This window comes from Sinocyclocheilus grahami, unplaced genomic scaffold (genome assembly GCF_001515645.1).
Source record: "Sinocyclocheilus grahami isolate Dianchi unplaced genomic scaffold, SAMN03320097.WGS_v1.1 scaffold1490.1, whole genome shotgun sequence".
Lineage (NCBI taxonomy): Eukaryota > Metazoa > Chordata > Actinopteri > Cypriniformes > Cyprinidae > Sinocyclocheilus > Sinocyclocheilus grahami.
The window spans coordinates 82,058-99,972 of record NW_015506669.1 but is presented as its reverse complement, the minus strand read 5'-3'; the positions used below and the strand labels follow the sequence as shown (position 1 = coordinate 99,972).

Sequence of the window (17,915 nt, the reverse complement as noted above, 5' to 3'; positions counted from 1 at the left end):
CAGCAGGCTACAGTCTGACACACCTCAGATTAGTCACTTTTCATCCGAATAAACGTGGAGCAGTGTCAGACTCCTCCTGATCTTAAAGTGACCAGCCTGAGTGAAACAGAGGCCAGTAAATGACATCATGCATGAGAATAAAGCAGATCATCTTAAAGGGACAGTACACCCAAACATGATCAATCTGTGAGCATTTACTCCCCCAAACCGTTAGAGTTTCTCTCGTGTGTGGAACATCAACGAAGATATTTTGAGAAATGTCTGTTTTATTGTCCATACAGTGAAAGTCAATGGTACCCAAATGGTGACCAAAACTGTTTACCATCATTCTGCAAAATATATATTTTTTGGTTCTGCAGAAAAATATACAGTTTGGGACATTTTCATCTTTGGGTGACCTGTGCCTTTAAGAGACCTTTCACTAAGCTCTGCCCTTCTTGCTTACTGTTGCTAACTCAGACAGGCTTTATGAAAACATACACATAAGTGTATTGCTCAGTCAAATGTGCTGATAAAGTGATAAAAATGGATTAGATGTTATTCCTGGACTGTGACATTGTGAAGCATTTATATCTGCTGTTTTACTTAAAGAAGCTACACAGTAACTCGATTACAGTTTTATTCAACTGCTTGCACACACAATCTTTACCGTATTCACAAAACATTTAATAAGAGTTCACCTAAATAGCAGTAAAAGTTTGTGTCAGCAGCTTTGTGAATAGGCTTTAAGAGAAAACTCTTAGCTAAGGAATAGAAAGAAGTCTTAAGCTCAGAGTAAGGGGGCGGGGTTGCTGTGGATGATGTCAGCATGCTTATTAGCTATGCACACAGTGATTGGCTGATAGTCTCTGTCAGAGACTTATTCATAGAAATATTGTAGATCGCAATATTATGTTGCCATATTCAAATAAAGATTTAAAAATAAAAATGTTGGCACATTCAAATAAAGATTTTAAAATGCAGGCTAAGCGTCACTAATTAAACAGTATACGTTCAGCTAAATGTCAGCCTCTTATGTGTGTGCTTCTTGTAAACAATTAGCGGAATTGCATATAAACAGCTTTTTAATTAACAGAGTAGAATAATCATAGCTGATAGTAAGACATGCAAACGTAAAGAAAATGAGTGTTGTGTGTGGTCAGTGGTTCACGTGATGCGCCGCAGCTTCAGTAGGCCAGGGTTTCTCCTTCATCTCACACACACTTCTGCTCATGCCCTGCATCACGTGTGTCTGGATCAGGCTTGACTCTCTTGCTGTTTCAGTTCAGAGTGTTGTGGAAAACTGCATTGCTTCTGTTTCCAGTGCTGTAATGCAAATGAGCACAAATGCTGAAACCACACCGCTGTCGCGATGAAAGCACAGATGGTATTACACGGCTCACTGTTTGCATCGGGAATCAGCAGGCTACAGTCTGACACACCTCAGATTAGTCACTTTTCATCAGTATAAACGTGGAGCAGTGTCAGACTCCTCCTGATCTTAAAGTGACCAGCCTGAGTGAAACAGAGGCCAGTAAATGACATCATGCATGAGAATAAAGCAGATCATCTTAAAGGGACAGTACACCCAAACATGATCAATCTGTCAGCATTTACTCCCCCAAACCGTTAGAGTTTCTCTCGTGTGTGGAACATCAACGAAGATATTTTGAGAAATGTCTGTTTTATTGTCCATACAGTGAAAGTCAATGGTACCCAAATGGTGACCAAAACTGTTTACCATCATTCTGCAAAATATATATTTTTTGGTTCTGCAGAAAAATATACAGTTTGGGACATTTTCATCTTTGGGTGACCTGTGCCTTTAAGAGACCTTTCACTAAGCTCTGCCCTTCTTGCTTACTGTTGCTAACTCAGACAGGCTTTATGAAAACATACACATAAGTGTATTGCTCAGTCAAATGTGCTGATAAAGTGATAAAAATGGATTAGATGTTATTCCTGGACTGTGACATTGTGAAGCATTTATATCTGCTGTTTTACTTAAAGAAGCTACACAGTAACTCGATTACAGTTTTATTCAACTGCTTGCACACACAATCTTTACTCGTCACACAGTTTCTGAAAGCTGACACTCGAACACTCAGCAGAAGCACACACCAGATCTGCAGACCCACACACTGATCCTCAGCCTTTGACTTTTTCAATTTCATAAAACACTTTTTGCAAAACACAACACACAATTCTCTATGTAAGGCACAACAATCTAACAGGAATTAATATTATTAATAAATGTTTGCTTTTGAGATGTGTTTGTGATATTTTGAATGCAGTGCTTCATTCTGCAACAGATGTGAGGTATTTTGCATTTTGTGTGCAATTCTTGAATTTGTGTGTAAAGTTTTGAAACGAAGAGGCAAAGTTTTGAAAATGTGTGTAAGCAGCTGAAAAAAACCTACTGTTAACCAATGAACAGGTTTTTACTGTAGTATTTTTTACATTCTTTTACCATTACAATCATTATGACACTTGGTGCTGACTGTTTTCCACATGTTAGATTAACAGTAAAGTGAGAACTCTAAAATAAATAAATGCATTATTTATATTTGAGATTCTTCTTAGTGTAGATTCACTTTGGACATTCATTAACAGACTTCATGAGGTGAATCCTGGGATGCTTTTAAACATATGTGAGAAGCATTTTCTGTACTTTGTAGACATATGCCTATATATGTAGACTTAACTCATATTTGTCTAGAAACCTGATGTTCAAGCATTTAAGCAGAATAATTGTGTGTACTGTATGCCGTGTGTGTTTGAGCGCAGTGCAGTAAAACTCAATTCCCCATGCACGGGCCGTTTGAAGTCCAAATGCTCTCATCACATGCACAATTAACTTGAGCTCTGGACGGCCGTCGTCATGAGCTGCTCGTCAGCCTGAGGCTATCGCAGGGTCAGAGGTCACCGGGACAGTCTATCCCGCCAGAGCTTTAAACACATGCGTTGCTCTTTTCCAGTCTGTCTATCCGTTCTCACGACAAATTAAGGTCATTTCTGTCGCGCTCGCCTTCGAACAGCGTGATAGTAATGATGTTAGTCAGTGCGGTCACGCTGCTTCAGTTAGTCCACTCAGGTGTGTCCAGAACGCAAGACTGCCAATTATAAGCCTTATTTCAGCTTTTGGCCTTTTGTTATTTGAGGCTGCTAAACGGGTTCGATTTCATTTTGGTTTTGCAGGTCACTTTTAGCCAACATATCATCACATTTAGCCCAGATTTGGTTCAGCTCGAAGGAACCTCATCTGGTCTTGAAAGCTTTGGCTGAAAACAGAGATGTGCTATAGTAACATTCCTCGATCTGCTTATATTATGTGCCCTAATCCCGTATGTAATTTAGGAACGCTTAGAGATTCAAGAGCTCGCCCAGACTTTAATGTCAGCTATATAAGTTAGCAAGTGTTTATTGTAAAAGCGAAAGCTGCCAGTGGAATCGGGTTTTTGGAAGCATTTTGGCCGAGCTTGACACAATAAATCTAGATCTCCTGCTGGGGCTTGAGCTGCACAAGGACTTTATTTGAGTCATTAGGCCAAATGAGCCATGGACTTCACAGCCTAAACCACGCCAAAGCAGTGTGTTAACACACTTGATGCAGTGCCAGAGACGATCTGCCGAGTGCCGACTGAATGAGGTGCTTTTAAAACAAAGCACGAAATCTTGGAATTCTTGCTAGACGCAAAAAATATTTTTTTCGCGAAATTGAAAACAGCTTGCAGCTTTTGGAGACCGAATGAATGCCCTGCTTTGAGGATCATCCCATGATGGCGTAGAGGATGCAGATGTTGGTAGACTGTGCTCAGGACGTCTGAACACCTCCTGCTCTACATGCTCACCAATGCTGCTTACCGTGCGACATACACTGCTGATAGTGTGTCTGCCGATAGTGACGATTGCTTGGTTTACACAGTTGTTCCTGTAAAATGTTGCTCCAAGCATGTATTTTCATATTAATATTGTTGTAGTCAGAGATGTCATTTATTACAGACATGGGTAGTTGGAGACCAGCAATATTTACTTCTTCTCCATTGTTGTTCAGTCATTGTTCAATTAGACAGTTGGCGATGTTTGTCCCGCCCCTCCTCCACTGTGATTGGACGGCTGGGTGAAAAGTGGCAGCGATAAGCGCTGTATTTTACCCAAAGTTGAACATTTTAAAATTCTCAAATGACCAGAAGAAAGGGCAAGTGCTCAGCGTTAAATGTCTAGACACTCATCACGCTGCTGCCATGTTTAATGTGGCGCTCCCATTGAAAGCAAGTGAAAAACACTGCTAGCCTCAAGAATAAATGCTTTGGTGGACACACGGCCTTAAGGCTGGTTGGATAAATGTGGCATTGTATATTACGAATATTGTTGGCTTTTTGACAGATTGCTTTTGTAAGTCACTTAAAGTTGAAGTTCTATGCATGAATGTAAATGTAGACTGATGGTCAGATGTACGCTGATAAATGAACAGAAGCAAAAGCAGAATGTTGTGATGGATATTTCTTTGCATGAGGTATTTCTCAGAAAATCTCAAGACTGGTTGATGTGAGAGGTTGGAAATAATTTATTTTAAAAGTCATCATTAAAAGGCTTTTACAACATGTCTGGAAATCAGTTAGAGTACATTAAATACAATACAATACATGTTTTCCTATTACTGCTTGGCCTATTATGTCATCACTTGAAAAAGGACATGTATTTAAACGTCATCTTTTAATGACAGATCTTGATAACTGGGTTAAGCTTTAAACCGTAATTATTAATTCATATGCAGCTCCTGTGAGTGTTGAACAGACTCTCAGTCTCAGACTCTCCATCAGGTGAAGCTCAGATGAAAAACCTGTTCAGTGAGGTTAAAAGGATACTCTGTGTGTGTGTGTTTTAATCTACTACTTTCTTTTGAAATCATTTGAGAGATTAAAATTTAAGTGAAAATAAACCAAAGTGAAAGCATCAGAATTTGAATCTCAGTCTCGTATGTCCCTCCAAAGCGGTATAGTGTTGTAGATCTGAGCCTGTAAGACAGGATCCCATTACTTTCTAGAATAATCTGATCCCCGTGTTGCTCCCGAACCCCTGTTTCCCCCGGCGCGGGGAGAGGCTAATGTGTGTGCACCACGGCCGGAGGGCTAATCCACCGCCTTGTCTGTCTCTCTGTAAAAACAGTCAATGATGCAACAGACAACAAAACCAATGAGCTGCTCTCCAGCACTGGAAGGAGCGCCGCTGTCAGCAGTGGAGCAATAATTAAATGTGATCAATTATACATGGCGAAGGAGTGGCACTGAGTGACAGGTGCAAGAGAGCCATTGTGTGGAGAGCCGAGAAGCACCATGAGCTCACGCCATTTTTAACCGTTTCAGGTGAGCCTGCGGACGAGGGAGGCTGGATGCGGCGCGTTAGGTTAAAGAAGGGGCCTCGAAGCACTTTGGGAGGGCAGCGATTGCCTCCTGACATTTTTACAGCCCTGGCGAGGGCAGGCGGTTCATTACGCTCCGCTCCACACGGGGGAAGATGGCACCCGCTGGCCCTCCACGGGGTTTCATGGCACTGACCCGGCCGAGCGGGCGAATAAGCGTGCGACTCTGCCCCTGGTGGCCAGCAGCGGTCATGCACGAGCAGTGTTGCACGACTCCCTGCACGGGTACCTCATTCACAGAAAGGTCACTGAAGTACAGCAGGAGAGCGGCGCACTTTTCCTCCAATAGACATATGAAGCATCTGCCTCTGTGAAAGAAAAGAGACATTCACTGTGAGAGCTGCAATCCAATTCACAGACAAGCAGGGCTATTTATATAGCACACAATTCAGAGAGCCAAGATAAGGAGAAAGAAAAGCAAGAGATGCACAAGGAATAAAGATGATGAGATTTATATTAGTGATTTAGCAGGCTAAAACTATTTGACATGCTCAGATGTTTTATAATGGGTTGGTCTTTTCTTTGAAAGCACACAAAGAAAATCTATTGATCGTTAATAGTGGATAAACTGATGGTTTTTAGATGAATGAAGGCAGAAGCAGAATATTGTGAAGGATATGTCTTTACATAACAAGATTGTTTACTGTCATCATGAAAAGGCTTTTACAACATGTCAGCAAATCCGTAAGGAATTATACTGTACAATACAATACAGCACATTAAAAGGTAACAACTTCTTGTGGCTTGTAAATTATTAATGATGTATCAAATATTTCTGTTACATTTGACGTCCCGATATTATAGACTTGTTTCTTCATTGAAAACACACATAGGACAGGAATGGATGCAGTGAACATTTTAAGAGATTGTGATGATGCATTTCCACAGTTATTTACATCAGATATCTAGTTTAGTTTCATTTTTTAAAATGTCATGGTACATTTATAACACTATACTTTGTTTTCCGACCTTAGAATTACATTACAGTAACACTGCTGTTTTCTAGTGATAGCGTCTGTCTCTCTGTTGACCACTGTCGCTCTCAATATTGTTTTCCTCTTTTGTAAAATCATAGCAATGCAGATGGGAACACAAAAATACATTTGTTGTAGTTTCATACAGAAACACCAAACTAAGGCCCAGTTCGGACGGGACTAGTCTTACAGGTCTGTGTTTCACAGACGTACTTTGCAATTTTAATCCCCTTCGAATCTGCCATGTCTGTGTTTTTCTCACACGACCTCTGTAATAATTCCAGAGCAAATGACCTACTGTTTTTCGCCAAACTCAGCGATTCTCTGAGAAATCTAATCTCGTCCGAATGCGAACGTCTGTGATTGCCGCGTTTCCTTCAGTGTTTTGGACAATGTGAACTACCGTAGACGCTCTTACCACGTGCATTTAATAAAACCACATGCAAGAAAGAAAGTAATAGTAATAATAATAATAATAATAAAATCAAGAGCCAGATCACATAAACTGTTAAGACTGGCTGTGTGTGTGTGTGTGTGTGTGTGTGTGTGTGTTTTAATCTACTACTTTCTTTTGAAATCATTTGAGAGATTAAAATTTAAGTGAAAATAAACCAAAGTGAAAGCATCAGAATTTGAATCTCAGTCTCGTATGTCCCTCCAAAGCGGTATAGTGTTGTAGATCTGAGCCTGTAAGACAGGATCCCATTACTTTCTAGAATAATCTGATCCCCGTGTTGCTCCCGAACCCCTGTTTCCCCCGGCGCGGGGAGAGGCTAATGTGTGTGCACCACGGCCGGAGGGCTAATCCACCGCCTTGTCTGTCTATCTGTAAAAACAGTCAATGATGCAACAGACAACAAAACCAATGAGCTGCTCTCCAGCACTGGAAGGCGCGCCGCTGTCAGCAGTGGAGCAATAATTAAATGTGATCAATTATACATGGCGAAGGAGTGGCACTGAGAGACAGGTGCAAGAGAGCCATTGTGTGGAGAGCCGAGAAGTACCATGAGCTCACGCCATTTTTAACCGTTTCAGGTGAGCCTGCGGACGAGGGAGGCTGGATGCGGTGCATTAGGTTAAAGAAGGGGCCTCGAAGCACTTTGGGAGGGCAGCGATTGCCTCCTGACATTTTTACAGCCCTGGCGAGGCGGTTCATTACGCTCCGCTCCACACGGGGGAAGATGGCACCCGCTGGCCCTCCACGGGGTTTCATGGCACTGACCCGGCCGAGCGGGTGAATAAGCGGGCGACTCTGCCCCCGGTGGCCAGCGGCGGTCATGCACGAGCAGTGTTGCACGAATCCCTGCACGGTTACCTCATTCACAGAAAGGTCACTGAAGTACAGCAGGAGAGCGGTGCACTTAACTGTTAAGACTGGCTACTGTAATGTCAGCGTCAGGTTAGATTACTCACCTTCATTTCTGCACTCAGTTGCATAATGTTTTAATAACATACTGTATGTACCTTTACGAAAATTAAACATGGTTTTAACTACAAATAGATAGTTTAACTACTAAAAAAATTTAAGTAACCACAAATTAACCATGGTTTTGTTATACTAGCCATAGCTTAACCATAGTATTTATAGTAAAACTGGTTATACTATGGTAATCAATCCGAATACGCAATGCACGTATACAGAGCGTGCGATCTCTGCGGCGCCCATAGGTACAAAACAGACCAACCTTTCCTTTGTATTCCAAAGTGTTCATGAATTATAACAATTTAAGTTTGGATCATGCACTTTAATTACTATTTTAAAAAATGGGGGGTGACAGTTAAGGGCTTACAGCTGGTGAGGTCAAGCGATCATTTAAGTCGGGATGAGTGGTCAGCGTGTGACTTTTCTCCCAGTTATGCAACACAAACACATCGTTGATAAACTCGGTAAGGCAGGCCTGTCAGCAGTCACAGGTTAACACTTTTTGTATTTCAGCAACTTTGACATCTGTTTCGCACCTAAATCTCTCGTGCTTCACAAACAACTGCAACACGTCAGCTGGCGGTGTTAGGATGTCCCGTCGAGTCGCGACGCTCATTTAAGTCGGGATGAGTGGTCAGCGTGTGACTTTTCTCCCAGTTATGCAACAAAAACACATCGTTGATAAACTCGGTGAGGCAGGCCTGTCAGCAGTCACAGGTTAACGCTTTTTGTATTTCAGCAACTTTGACATCTGTTTCGCACCTAAATCTCTCGTGCTTCACAAACAACTGCAACACGTCAGCTGGCGGTGTTAGGATGTCCCGTCGAGTCGCGGCGCGTCTGGCTGCTTCTGGATAGGGGCATGCGCTCACACTCCTCTCACACACGCACACGTGCCCGTCTCACCCTCGCTGAACGCTTCAGGAACGCTGATGCGCTTTGCACCATGCCTGGCATGTAAATGACAGATGCTGTACGTGTCTGATGATAGGGCGTCTGCAAACGCTTGCAAAATGTGGGCTTTCTTGGCCTGTGGAGACATGCGACGGTTGGATCAGTGGGGTCCTTGTGTGTCAAAAGTGAGCACATTTGCATGCCTTCCATCTTAATCTGTAGAGGATAGGGAGCACAGACAGGTATACACTCTTGAGTTTCAGTCTGAAATACCCCATCGATCTGCGGCAGCAGAACCTTCACAATCCCCGGATAGCTATGTGGACGTCTGTGGCTTATCAACAAAGACTCTTGCTGGCCTGGGAAAAGAGTTGAAAGCGGCGCCGATGGTCTTTATAGTTTATCTCCTCTCAGATATCGTATCAAGGCGGGTGTGTATGTGTTTAGCACTTGGGGTGAGAGAAGAATTGCTCCATTTCAGACAAACCGAACTCCTAAAGTAAAATCATGGTAATAGGAAGCAAATAAAGGAGGATGACCTCTGCAACTGTAGGCTCGAGGTACAGATTTCAGCCATCATGTCCTCAACCCCTGACCCCCTCAAAGCAGTATTATTGTATTTCTTTGCCATTTTGAAGAAATGTTATGCTGCTGCTTACCATACATCTGTGAAGCTCCAGAAAGACAATGTAAAACACCTTATGAGTACTATATCCTAAGGGTGTGTTTACATTTGTAGTTTGGTTCTCTTGGTTCTTTTGGACCAAAAAAAGAAATTGATACATGTAGTCTTGGTTTGCTTAGCATTCACACTGCCCTTTTTGACAATAAATCTTCAAATACAAAATAAAAGTCATAAGGATACTATCACATCTGATTGCACGGCTTTTATGGTGTATATTTTGTGGTAGAACTTACTGAACATCCAAAACAATGCCGTGTGCTGGGTAAAGGCACTCGTTGTATGTATGTAAATACGGTGGCATTTTGACCAGTTTTTAACTCACTAAGAGCATAAAATGTGTAAAGGAGTCAAAACAGCGACAGGAATTCCTCTGCTGCACATGGAGGTCTGCTGCAAACTGTACAGGCAACATCGCTCCTATGACGAGATGAACCAGGTGTGCCTGGGCTTTCTGTCCTATTTTGGGTCACATCTTGTGACATCACATTCTGTTTCTGGTTTGTTTGGATGTCTTTGGACTGCGTTGCGTTCATAAATCAGTTGAACCACTCTAGAGTTTGTTTGGAAGTAGACTTGAGACACCCTGAAAAGGTGAGGATCCGGTGTCTCCAAACAAACAGAGTGAGATCTGCTTCCAAATGAACTCTGAACGAACGTTCAAACAATAGCTGCCATGTGTGAATGTGCCCTAAAGCCCAAAGTATACTTCACTTTTTATGTGTATGCTAGCATATGCGTACAGTGTGAGTGACACAAATTTCGTCATCAGAATAGTACACGCACCACCCGATTTTTTACTGTGTACGCGCAGGTCGCACATGTGCATTGCATTTGTTTTGCACTAATCAGTTGTTCCACAAGGTGGCAGCACTGGCCTGGGCTGCTGTTTCACAGTAGAAAACGAAACGAAAGAGACAGAACAACAACTGCAACAAAATAGCGTAGCTGTAAAGCGTGAACAACAACAGATGGCCGCTTGTGTGAGAGTTTTATGAGATTGCTGCAACTTTATTTTAAAAGAGTAGAAAGACATTTTTATTGGTCATAACTTCTGGAGAAATATAGCACAGACACTGGACTAAGATGAAGCTTTCTAGAGCGCATGTGTCGACCGCCTGAGTTCCAGTCTCAAGCCATTCGATAACTCTCTGTGAGGAACAGACAACTGAGAAACTTTCCCTGGCTTTAGCTCTCAGCTCTTTCATCTCTTCAGTGAATAACCACTATACGTATATCCCCCCAAAAAAGAGCATTTCCATGACACATGCTTAATGATGGCTTTTTGCAACATATTAGCAGCTATAAAAGATGACAGAATCGTTGTTTTTTTATTGATTTATGTGAGTGATCGTCAAAAACACAGACAGATAAAGTGTTATTGCTGAGTTTTGTATGAATACGAAAGCGTTTCATCTGTCTGGTGTGGTTTGAGCATATCTTCGCCGTTTACACGTGTGAGTTTCCACACACAGCGGCGTCAGCGTTTACGAGGCTCTGTGGCCCTTGTTTGTATTCGGAGAGAATGGCTTTCCTATCACTCATTAACCTTTCCTAATGCCCTGCATGTATTAATAATGATCTGAGGAAAAGGTCAACGCATCCCAGCATGCCTTGCAGCAGCAGCACACCGGCTCCCAGCGATTTACTCCGGACGTCGAGTGCTCGTTACAGGTGTTTGTGCTGCTGCTGATCGCAGCGTCAGCCTGAAGAGAACAGACAGTGATTCACAGCCGTGTTTGCTTGTGAAGATAACAAGCGGGCTTACGTGTAAATACGTCTGATTTGTTCTGGGCATCTGGCCTCAGGTGGACTCGTGCTCCACATCCCTGCACAGACCAGTGGATGAGATCAGACTCACAGAAACAATAACATACATGCTTTTTACATCACGAAAACAACAGTCCTACGCAAGGTCAGAACACATGTAACATCAGAGCAAACAGTCACTTTCTGTCTCTGCCGTGAGAATATATACGTGGAAAATTATATGAGGATGCAATTTAAAGAGAAAGTTCCCTCAAAAGTGAAAACACTGTCATGATTTATTCTTTATGTCATTCCAAACCTGCTTTATCAGTGGAACACGATAGGAGAATAATATTTTGAAATGACACTAAAGAGGACCATGACTATACACAGATTATGCGGTTTATATGGTAATATATGATTCACGGCATATTCTGACAACTAAAATATGTAAAAATGACAGTAAATCTATGACATAGTAAAAAAAATTATGTAAAACCACTTCATTTTGTTCACTTATAAACAGTGATTATAGTTGAAATCCTGACAAAAAAAAAAAAGCTGTGTATTTTAAAAATTAAATGTGCACATAGTAATTTAAGCACTACCAGTTACTCAAAATTGTGTGTATATGTGGCTGGTTAATATTATGACAGGTGTTGTGGCTTTATAATGATACTGGATACTGCGTCATACAAAAACCGCTTTATTAAAAAAAGAAGAAAAAAAAATAGGTACACTTCTACATATTTATTTGGTGATACTAAAACAAGAAATACGTAGTGTAGCCTTTAAGTGTCATTCCCTGTGACACTTGCATAGTTTTTATCCAGTGAAGCTCATTAAGCCATACTACCGCTCATCTGCGGCACGAGAGGGCTGGAGTGCTCTGGTGATAATCAGCATCAACTACAAATTGGTGCAGCAATTATCTTACAATTACCTTCCACCAGAAAAAGCAAGAGTATGCATTTGTAAAGTTTTAAAACTTGAAATGCTCTAGTAGAAGACAAGGCAAGTTTATTTATATTTCACATTTCATACACAATGGTAAAAGTGCTTTACATAAAAGGAAGTAAAATAATCATGAAAAAAATTATCGCAACAATAAATAAAGGAATTTAAAAACTTTTAAAATGATTTAAAATTGATTTAAAACTAATTTAAAACAGCATTTATCTTAATGAGTGCTGTCTCTGTGCTGTGATGCGGTCGAAAACCAGATTGAAAATTGTCCAGGTATCCATTTGAGTTTAAGTATTTGTTCAGCTGATTAAAGACTACCTTTTCAATAATCTTTCCTATAAAAGGAAGGTTTGATATTGGTCTATAGTTGCTCAATATGGCGTTATCAAGATTGCTCTTTTTCAGAAGGGGTTTAACAACTGCAGTTTTCAGGGAGTTTGGAAACGTCCCAGAAAGAAGTGAGGCATTCACCACTTCTAAGAGATCTGCTTCTAAACAGTTTAGCACCCTTCTGAAAAAAGACGTGGGAAGTGTGTCAAGATAGCAGGTTGATTACATTTATTTTTAAAAATATCATAATAATAATATTGTTTTTTAATAGTATTTCTTATATATTTATTAAACTGTTAACATGTTTTATTGTTATAATTTTTTATATGTATTATTATTGGTATGTACGTTAATGGTGCTGGCAGTCTTGGACACTATGACCTGTTATTATTTGGAAAAGAGCTGTTTAGAGTTCCATGGACAACAGCATATGGGGTTGGAATGACAAGGAAGCTGATTAAACATGACTAAATGATTCCATTCCATGTATTTTTCAGATGATTTTCATGCGATCTTCTTGACTGAGCTCTCATAGCAAAGCAGTGTCTGTCTGTCTCTGTTTACATTTATTAATGGTATGCTGTTCACCCAGTATTGTGACAGTATGCATTATATCATGCTCCTAATTACCTCTCAGCTACTGCTAACGGCGCTTCAGAAGCTCCTCACACTGACTGAAGCAGGAAAACCGGCGAGACAGGAAACTCTTGTAGTGCTTTCTTCTATCAAAATATGGATTTCAGTTTGTCAACAGCGTGTTATCTCTATATCAGATTCCCGCTTTGAGTGTAATAAGCACAGCGTTCTGGCGGATCCGTGTACCGTAACGAGATGAGGGAACCTTATATCAGATGACACTGAAATCTGATTAGTCGAGTTGATGGAAAATGATTGCTCTCACTTATTGTTGGTGCGTCACTTAATTTGTTTGTGCAATCTAGACTCCTAACACAATATAAACAGTTCAAGGCGAGCAATCACATTAGGTAAAACAATTTACACCAGGCAAGAGGTTTTTTTTCTGGTTAATAAAGCGTTTGAGTGGAGATGGGACGGTGTTGTTTACACCTGCTGCAGTGCTGTGTGGATGGCAATCCAGGTAACTTTGGAGGCTTTCGTCATGTTTCCTCATACAGGCGCATGTTCTCCAGCAGACACGTCCTAAATGAGCTGGAGTGCATTAATTGTGCAGCAGCACGAGTCGAGGGCACACTGGTGTTACAGCTAGACAGAGATCTCAGTAACTGTCAATAACGCTCCTTTGCCACGCAGCTCACCATCTCAGTATTTACATGCATGTAAATATATTACATTAGAGCATTCCAAATGTTTACTTGATTGCAAGTTTCAAAAATGCACCTTCACAAATAAATGCCAAAGCAGTTCAAAACCATCTTAAATTTGAACCATTTTGTGAGCTCTGTCTGAACCAAGATTCCATAATATCAGTAAAACACACTGACATACATTAACATGAGCCGCTGGATAGTGAAGGCAGATCTGAACAGAAACAAATTTCAGGTTGGGGCATGTTGTCACATTTGTATTAGGGTAAGTCAAATGTGTTTCAACTGTTATACATTATACCAGATAGTATTACAATATTTGCTGGCCAAAACAACTTGATATTTTAGTCATGTTGTGAATTGTTTAAAATGAGCAGAAAGTTGTTTTTAATCATGTTTTTTCTTTCTTCTTGTTTCCTCTTCTTGATTTATAAATCACTTTCAACACAACTCCCAGTTGACTCAAAATGCTGTACAATACAACTAAAATCAGGCAAATTTGAAAACACCATATACATTCTGTTATTGATGATAGTTAGTTGAGACTTTAAGGTTTGTGTCTGTACAGAAAATAAACTCAGCCTGAGAAATATTTACTACAGTAAATAATGTGACAACTAGCCCCGGTCTCTCCTAACTCAAAGCAGCATCATCAGCATGCAATATGTCACTGTATGATGATGGCCAGGGTATGTTTTTGGTGTTTGTAAGGCTAGACAGGCTAAATATGTCTGTTGTGTTGTCACGCCGGCAGTGTTTTGGAACATGACTGGTTTCTGTGCCGTAGATGACGTCTGTCAGCAGCTTTATCTCACAGTGCTCAGTTTCATCTGCCTCTCTTCATGAGTCTGCTGGTGTTTCTCCACACTGTTGTTATGAGGTGCGTATTGTCTAGAATGTCACACTTCAGTCATTTACAGACAGTGATTGATGTGTGAGACACGAGGACTGTGTGAAAACACTATCATGTAATGCGAGTGCACCAGATCACGTTTGCTCTGGCTGACTTTTGGACACCTCTGTCTCCTTCTCATCCGCGACCATGAGCTCAGCCTGAGGTTATTCCGTTCACAGCTTAATTCCCCTCATTTAAACAGGAACAGATGATTTTCACAGCCAATTACAGCTCATTTCAGTTACACAGCACATCAGTGTTGTCTGTATTTAAACAGCATGATGGTGTCATGAGCGTTTTTGGTGAGTGTGGCATTTTGACACGATGGTCTCCTAAGCAGATCAGCTTGGTTTCAGTGCTGGTTATACAGTAATGCTGTTTACAACCGCTCTGTTTCCGTCTGAACATCTCTCTCGCATAAGCAGCTCCTCCTGCATGCGATGATCGGTAGCACAGTTACATCTCTGTCCTCTGCTGGCAGGAATACATGATTGCTGTATGACTTCAGCACATGAGAACAGAAGCATCTGGTCAAAACTTGTCCAAATGTCAGATCTAATTGTGTATCTAGCAGGAGTTTCTAGGGTTAAAGTAACTGGGATGACTTGTATCAACAAAAACTAGTGTTTTTTTTACTGCCATACCAGACAGAATCTTCTCAACAGTGTTAGTTCAGCTATTATTGTGCCTGTGGAATAAACAAAGAGATATCAGTTATGTGTAAAAGATTCATCATGAAAGGATTCATCGTGAAAATAAATGCATAAATAAATAAATAAAGTTCCTGAGAATGGGGCTTATGCACACGACTAAATTTGGACACACTTGACAGACTATGGGCCCTATCATACACTCAGTGCATTGTAGCACCAAGCGCGACGCAAGTGTTTTTCGCTAGTTTCATCCTGACGCAGTTATCATTTTCACGTCCTGCACCACGTTGTTTAAATAGCAAACGCATTTGCACCCATTTGTGTGCCCATGGGCGTGCTGGCCTGAAAACGGGGTGTGTTCAGGTGCATTGTTGGCGCGTTACTATTTTGAGGCAACTGAAATAGACCTGGTCTTAAGTCAATGGCGCAGTATTTTTTTGTTATTTAAAGAGCGCGTTAGTAATATGCGCCTATAGGCATATCCTCAACGTGCGTACACTCATTACACACACAGGGATGCGCAGCAGCACACAAACATGCCAAATATTAAAAATGAAAGGATTACAATGTAAAAGATTATTATTGTGTAGACTACATAAATATAAAAATGCCTACATCATGTCATAATGGATAGTCATTGCATGTATCAGAATTAGGCTACCTATTTGCTCGCCCACAAGCAGCTCTGTTTCCTCTATGAGACGCGTTCAGTCTTTGCGCTTGCAAATTCTGCTGTGTAAATAGTGAATACGCCATGGCGCGAGCGCAACTGGCTCTTAAAAGGAATGGGAGATGAGACTCTGACTGGTTTATAGCACGTTATGCCCAAAACACACCCATTACTCATGAAGAGAATAGGGACAACCCTTTTAGACCATGCGCGCCGAAGCTAACCTAAGCTATCTGTTGATTTTTTCGGTGGTCTCCATTAACTGTCAGTGAATGGAAAATCAGAGCTAAAATGAAATCGAGCGACAGAGCGTTTACATGTTTCAAAAAAAAAAAAAACCTATGTTCAGACTTCTTGTCATGTCTCTGTAAACACAGAATTCACAACATTTAACAGCCTAAAATCAAATTGTCATTATTATCTTCTTTAATACAAGAATATTTAAAATGACTGTTTTCGCAAATATCCTCGTAAATGTCTCAAATACATAAACAGAAAAAATCGGATGTGTGTCAGTATATTGAATCAGTGACAGTAGCCTAATAAACCTGCTGCTGTCTGTGTCATTATAACATCAAATGACAAAGAGAAAAGCACTCACTGCTTTTTACTGAATAACTTTAGTTGCTTTAATAAGAATTAATTCTTTGTTTAATTTATACGGTAAAGACTATGCAGTGTTCTGTTTTTTTTTTGTTTGATAAATTTCTGTAGCATTTTGTATATATATGTGTGTGTGTGTATGTGTATATATACTATGTATTTTAATATATATTTGTAGCAAGGTTTTTTCCTCTCAGCAAAAATAGCTAAACTATGACATATATCATGAAATAAAATGATATAAAAAGTGACATAAAATGTTGGTCACCCTTATGCTCAAAAATAAGGTTTCCAACATGTTACTGATATTTATATTGCATTTATTTAATACATTGTCAGAGTTACTCAAAATGTATTACATGGTCAAATCAATTACTCGAGCTCCGCAGGGCCTAGTACTGACCATTTGCTCTGTAGATGGTATAATGGCCAATACAGCTCAGTTCAGCACAGCACAATTCATGGCCACTCTGGATGTCCATGTGAAGGATTATAACAGCACGTTCACTGTGGTCTCAATCACCTTTCATTTCCATCGCCGCCGTCCTGTACATGCTTTTATTGTTGAGATGTGATGACTTGCAGTCAGTAAATGCGAATATTGAATCTTGATAACCGTTCTGAAATTGAAGATGCATACAGTGTCCTGCCCTCAAAGAGACCTTATCATGACAAAATGTGACTATATTAAGATATCCAGCATCACAGTGTTACAGAGATACGTGAGCCAAACGTTTACCACCATTTGCACAATTGCTTTTATGTTGAAGAACATGACATGGGGAATGGAATAAAATCATAGTGTCCATAAACAGTTACAATTCAAACGTTTGTTTCATGAGCAGTAATGACAAAACATAGAATTATCCAGTGTTTTATTTGAGGTTGTTGTGTGCAGTTTAAAAACACGAGCACCAGGGCAGCCTTTAATGTCCTTTAGGCCTCTGCGATTCGTCTTTTCCTATTGGGTAATCAGAGATGTACAGGTCACAGCTCTGCCTGACCCGCAGCTGAACCTGTGTGCCTGACAAATATTAGTAACACAAGCTTTCATTTGAGGCTTTTAATGTGTATAACACAAGCTTTCATTTGAGGCTTTTAATGTGTATCATTCCAGGCCACAAATGGATCGTACTGCAGGATCGAGTGATGTCAGATTGATGTTTGAAGAGAATAGAGCAGGGACTGCTGCTGTAGTCATGACGGGATAATCTTTACATGCATCTTCTGCATCTATGATTGTTAACCTTGCATGGAGGAAGAGGTCATTGAGAGGAACGCCAAGGATCTTGTGCCGGAAGCTCTCAGGATAGCTATGAATGTGTTAGGCCAGCCATCTCTGTGTGTCAGCAGAATGTGTGGAGAGGTTGTGTCCTGTTCGTGTTGAAA

General features: G+C 40.7%; 1 long non-coding RNA gene across 2 annotated transcripts in view; it reads left to right on the top strand.

Annotated features, from left to right (window-relative positions):
* Positions 1-17,915, top strand: part of LOC107570667 (uncharacterized) — a 77,941-nt gene that overhangs the window by 2,562 nt on the left and 57,464 nt on the right. The window lies entirely within an intron of this gene.